The sequence below is a fragment of the Lipotes vexillifer genome, unplaced genomic scaffold, assembly GCF_000442215.2.
Source record: "Lipotes vexillifer unplaced genomic scaffold, Lipotes_vexillifer_v1.1 scaffold240, whole genome shotgun sequence".
NCBI lineage: Eukaryota > Metazoa > Chordata > Mammalia > Artiodactyla > Lipotidae > Lipotes > Lipotes vexillifer.
This window is the reverse complement of record NW_006797481.1, coordinates 7,505,065-7,511,155: the sequence shown is the minus strand read 5'-3', so window position 1 is coordinate 7,511,155 and position 6,091 is coordinate 7,505,065.

The window sequence follows — 6,091 nt, the reverse complement described above, 5'->3', positions numbered from 1 at the left end:
AACCATTCCAGGGGCGCATTCTAGCTGAGAAGCTACGGATCATTTGTTGATGAATCAGAATTTTTTTTTTTTTTTGATGCTCTTGAAAGATCCAGAAATTCTAAAAGATTTTAACTTCAGGAAAATTGATTCAACAGGAAACTTTCTGGTGCTGTCTTATCGTCTCTGAATTTTCAGAGACATTTTTTTTTTTTAACATTGTTATCCATTTGGTGACTTTCTCTTAAGATTAATTTTGTTTGTCTTTCTTTTTCCTTGTTGTCACACTTAGTACATACAACAAAAATGACCTCTGCAGATGAGTTTTGGCTGTGTCCACCGTGATTGGTGGTGACTTTGGTAGACCATCAGAGTCATATTTGTACCTGGCAAAGAGAGTGCTTGACAAAAAACAGCCAAAGGGATATTCATTTGCCTGTATTGCAGAAAGTGGGTATTGAATGTGGTTTGAGTGATTATTTTCATTGGCTTACAGCAGATTCTCATGCAGAAATTCCCAGATATGTTAGAGGGGAAAAATGTAATGATTCTAATATGTAGTAGTCAGGATCCAGTCAGGAAAACAGAAACCATTCTAAGTATTTCAGTAGATGGAATTTAATAGAGGAAATTGACATACATAGATGATGAAAGAGAAGATAAATGAAAGGAGGTTGTTACCACCTAGGGCTATGAGGAGGTGTGGTTCCCTGAGTCCAGAAGCTGGGGTCATACACAGGAGCTGGAAACATGGTTGGGGGCTGTCTGGTAGGAGCTGGAACTACCTAGGAGTTGTGGGGAATGGAGCCGTGGCAGGAACAAAGCCATTGCCCGAGATGGGGCAACACCAGATGAGTCAGACATGGCAACATACCCGGGCTTCACCTCTCCTTCTGCCCTCTAGTCTTCCTCTAACACTTTACCCTTCCAGCCCTACCTGGAAGCAATCTGGCAAGGGCCCTGGGAAGTGTGATTTCCTGCAATACAGAGCATAGCAAGGGAGAGTGAGGCAAGGGAGTTACAGAAATAGATATGGGCCTGGCTCACAATGTGAATAGAAGGAATCCTATTCCCTGTGTTCAGTGAGTCATCCATTCAATCATTTATTCATTGAGTTGTCAGATAATCTTTGTACTACCTGTTATGTGCAAAATCATCTATTTTAGCTTTAAAATCTGCCTGGAACTTTTTAGGTTATCCCAAGCCTTATTCTGGGTAAATCTTTTGTTACCTCTAATTCTCTAAATGGGGGAAGGTTTATGGTGAAGATATTTGCACTGTTTTCAAGGTGGTGTCCCCTTTTGAATCCTTGATAATTACTATTTTACTCTGCCCCATAACTTGTTAACAAACAAATGTTTATATTTATTGATTAAAATGTGATTGTTTCATTCCTAATCTGCTCAGTTTGCTTTCCTTTTGAAGTTTTTTTTTTTTTATTTCAGTGGGAAAATGAGAAAACAGGATAAGAATTGACCCTACTGACTTGACCTCAACACAAAATGTAATTCATGTTTTCTTTCGAAGCTAGAACACTAATAAAACAACAAGTAAATAATCACTTAGGAAGCTGAAACTCTTCACATAAAGGGTTAATGAACTTGTAAAGCTGTTTGTGATGGGCTGGCCCTTTTTAATTGGCAACAAAATCAGATGGTGTAAAAGTATCTTCTTTCAATAAGAAAAACTAATTTAGGGCCAGTTAATTAGACTTGCCCTTGTTTCCTGCCGTCTAAAATATACCAAATGTTCAAAATTTAAGTGGTGATCATGAATCAAGAGAATCAACAAGCACCTACCCCACTCTTCTCAGAATTCACAGGCTGTTCTTCGGGAAATAGACTCCCCTGTAAAGGTTCCTATCTTAGAAATAAATATGCCCAAGTGCATTGTAATTTGAAGTAAAAACCATAGCACTCTACTTATTGATATTTGCTTCATTAAAGAGACAGAAGTGATTCCAAGTGTCAGCATTATTTTTTTTTTAATTCTCTGAGCAGTCATTAAGCTTATAAAATAATATTACCTCATGCCCCTTAGTCCAGAAATGTAAATCGCTGTTAGGAAAGACCCTTTGTTTATCAAGATCAGAAATCCTGCTCCAAGTTGGGTATGTGTTCATACCCATCTCCATTCTTAAACTTTACAATCTTTTTATAATCTGAAATTCTGATGACAAATTACACTAAAGGAGAACTCAATCCTGGTGAACACATGTTCCTGGTTATTGTTGTTTAGAATCCAAGCTTCCCCCTTGCAAAAGTACCAGGCAGAGTGCTGCTGTGGGTGAGGAAGATGCCTCACTTGGCATGGTGGGCTCAAGTCTGGGTTTATCTTTGTTTGCTTTTTCTCATGGTGCCACTAGCCTATTTTAAGTGCCAGCTTTAGGCTCTGCCTAGAGCTTTTTCCTCTGAGCAAATTTCCATAAACCATCATAAGCCTATTATGTTTATAAATTGCCCAAAATAGGTCTCAAAGTGCTGGGATGCAGTGTATTCAACATGGTTTAAAACCTCAAGAAAATCAAGGTTTCTCTGTGAGAAAGAAGATAATGTCCACTGAAAGGACATAGACACCGGTTGACAAATCCTTTCTTTTGTCCAGCCTTGCAGTGTGTCTCCTGAAATCTTTTGTCCAGATACTCTGGCCACCAAGGATTGCCTTTTGACTTCCTAGGAGCACACCTTTCGTCTGGCTTTCCATCTGTCAGGCCTTTTCCAGCAGACGTCTGGCCAGGTGAGAAGCTGCGGTGGTCACCAGTTTAAAGCAGCAGCAATGCATCTGTGTCCTTAGGCAGGGACACAAATAGCGGTAGCCCCGGGTACCATGAATTTCCAAAGGAATGTGATCCTTCAGAGTTCTTCAAAGATAATGGCAAGATCAAAAGGATATTTTACACTGTCTTGCCTTGTAAATGTTTTTGCCTTGTAAATATCAATACCAAGTGTGTGCCAGCAACATCCACATCCCCTGGGAGCTTGTCAGAAATGCAGAATCCCAGGCCACGCCCCACTCAACAAGAATCTGCATTTTAACCAGATCCCTAGGGGATCCACATGCACAGGACAGTTTGAGAAGCTCAGTTTTGAGGGCAAGGACCACTTGTTTACACATTTTTGCTTCCCCTCTCCACTGAAACTGAAGCTGATCATATAGTATATACCTAAAAAGAATTCATGAAAAAACATCTATTTTGGAGTTTTCACAGAAGACATGTTTCGAGCACGTCTTAACCTTCAGCAAAAATCTTCTTGTAGAACTCTACCGTGCCCTTAATTTCCATGGTATACTTTCTATGCCCTTCTCCATTTTAAATACGAATTGCGGGCTTTAAGATGTCTTCCTAGACAGAATGGGATTAAGGGATCCATTCTGTGCATGTTTCTGCTGTGGGCAGGAGCTGTTGTGCGTTGAAACCACAGATCCTGTCTCCTCCCACCAGTCCTCCCAATAGAGAGAATTATTGCCTGTCCCTGCCAGTGTGCCCTCGGGCCATAGATCACATCACCCTTCCGATAGATTTCAGGACTTTGTTTTGGATCAGATGGCAAATAATTCTTTCTGATTCATAAGTCATTAACACAAATACACCAAGAACACATGTGGAAGACCCCAGCCACCACCGCAGTACTGGTGTGGACGTGGAAACTCCATTAGCTTGCAGGTTCATGCCTGAATAGCCTCCTCAAAGTACATGATCAACATCTGAAAACCCAAAAGCCGAAGATGATGAGTTGGCTTTGGCGCGAGCTTTGGTTTATATAAATATTTATGGCACTACAGTTTTCTGATAAGTTTGTTTTAAGCATTTAAAGCCAAATGATGTCAAAGGATTTAAATTTGGAAGGCACTTGGGGTTGATATAACTGCAGAAATACAAGGCCAGGCATTTCTTGAGCTTTGATGGTCTGACCCAGGTAGGTGGCATGAGGTTCAGGAAGGATTTGGGAAAAAGAGGGAGGTAGAAACAGTCTGATAGGTTTGGTCTTAATTGCTAGTTCCAGGGAGTTCCCTGGTGCCTAGTGGTTAGAACTCCGCGCTTTCACTGCTGTGACGGCCTGGGTTCAATCCCTGGTGGGGAACTGAGATCCCGCAAGCTGTGCAGCACGCCAAAAAATGGAATGAAATGAAATGAAAAATTGCTAGTTCCAGCTTAAGTTGTTTAAGGCATATCTCAATCCTCACAGCATCAAACTTTTTTCTTACGATCCAGGGTGAGCAGAGGTGCTTTTAACCATCAGTATTTAGAAACCTGGCTCTGAGTCCCATTAAAAGATACACTGAGGCATATTAAAATTTTAGGAATTTATTTGCTCCAAAGGGGAAGTGGTTAGAAGTGCTCCCTCAAAGGGAGCTGGGAAAAATCTTTTTTACAGGGAAAAAGTGGAAGCAGAAAGGAAATTATTGGTTGGCTATAGCCTAAACCCTAGTTGCCTGTGATTGGTTGTACTTAGCTTTCGCTTTCCTAAACTTGAGATGTTTATAGGCTTAGATTTTTGTTTGCTTATGTCGGTGCAGCAACACTAGAGCTGCCTTGAGTCTGATGGCCTCCTTGTTTAATTAACAGTCTGATCAAGTTCTAATCCCAGCTCTGACATTTGACTGTTTAATACCCGTATAACCTTAGACAATCTTTCTGTTTCCCCATCAACCCATGAGGACAGTAATGTTGTGAAGATTAAATAAGATATGTATGTAAAGTGCTTAGCACAATGCCTGGCACAAAACACTCAATAAAAGGTAGGTATCAAAGGATGATGAAGAAGATGATGATGTGAAGACAATGATTTTTAACACGAAACATGGAAAAGGCAAGAATGGAAGATGCTCCACTGGACCCTCCACTCTTTCTGCCTCAAAGTGAGGTCTCCCAAAAGTGCAGGAATTACACCAAAGATTGATTTATACAGCAAACATTTAAAAAGCCCTACTAAATGCCAGATGTTGTATTAGAGGTGGGGCTAAAAAGATGACCATGAAATGATACTTTCCCCAGAGGAGGTAAACAAATCACTCCAGTAAAATAGTAGCTTACTTTTGTTTATTTATTGAGTTGTACATTCATTACTCTGGAGTACAGATGAGGAGGTCTCCCTCTGCCTAGGGATTCAGAGAGGGGTTCCCAGAGGACATATCTAATTCTCTTCCATTTAGCCTCCCAGCAAGGCTGAGAGGAGGCAGCAGAGACAGGAAATGAAGGTCAGCAGGTAGAAGGTGGTTCCTTTACTCTAGTGATTCTTACATTTTAGGGTGCCTGAGAACCCTGGAGGATCTGTGTATGAAGCAGATTCCTGCACCCGACTCTGCCCCCATTGTAATTCAGTATTTCCAGGTTGGAGACCAGGAATCTGCATGTTTGACAAACCTGCCTGGAGATTCTAATGTAGGTGGTCCTAGGACAGTGTGTTTTATATTGATAGTAAAAGCCTCCCTTGCAGATCAGCGTGAATGGCAGCAAAACCTCGGTTAAATAGCTAGGAAAGGGACTTCCCTGGTGGTCCAGTGGTTAAGGCTCCATGCTCCCAAGGCCCAGGCTCCATCCCTGGTCAAGGAACTAGATCCTGCATGCCACAACTAAGAGTCTGCATGCTGCAACTAAAGATCCCACATGCCACAGCTAAAAAGATCCCACACGCAGCAACGAAGATCCTGAGTGCTGCAACTAAGACCCGACACAGCCCCCAAAAAAAAAAAAAAAAAAAAAAAACCCAGCTATGAAAGACCGTCAAAGGGTCAGCCATGCATTGGCTATTCGCAGATCTGGTGACTTAGTCAGTTTGTACTGCTAACAAATTACTATAGAATGAGAAGCTTAAACAACATTTACCTCTCACAGTTCTGGAGGCTATAAAGTCCAGGGTCAAGGCACAGCAGATTTGGTGTCTGGTGAGAGCTTGCTTCCTAGTTCATAGATGGCCATCTTCTTACCGTATCCTCACGTGGCAGAAGGGACAAGAGAACTCTCTGGGGTTTCTGTTATAAGGGCACTAATCCTATTCATGAGGGCTTTACCCTCATGACCTAATCACCTCCCAAAAGCCCCACTGCCTAATATTGTCACATGGCGGGGGTGGGGGGGGTAGAATTTCAACATGTGAATTTGGGGGAGGGG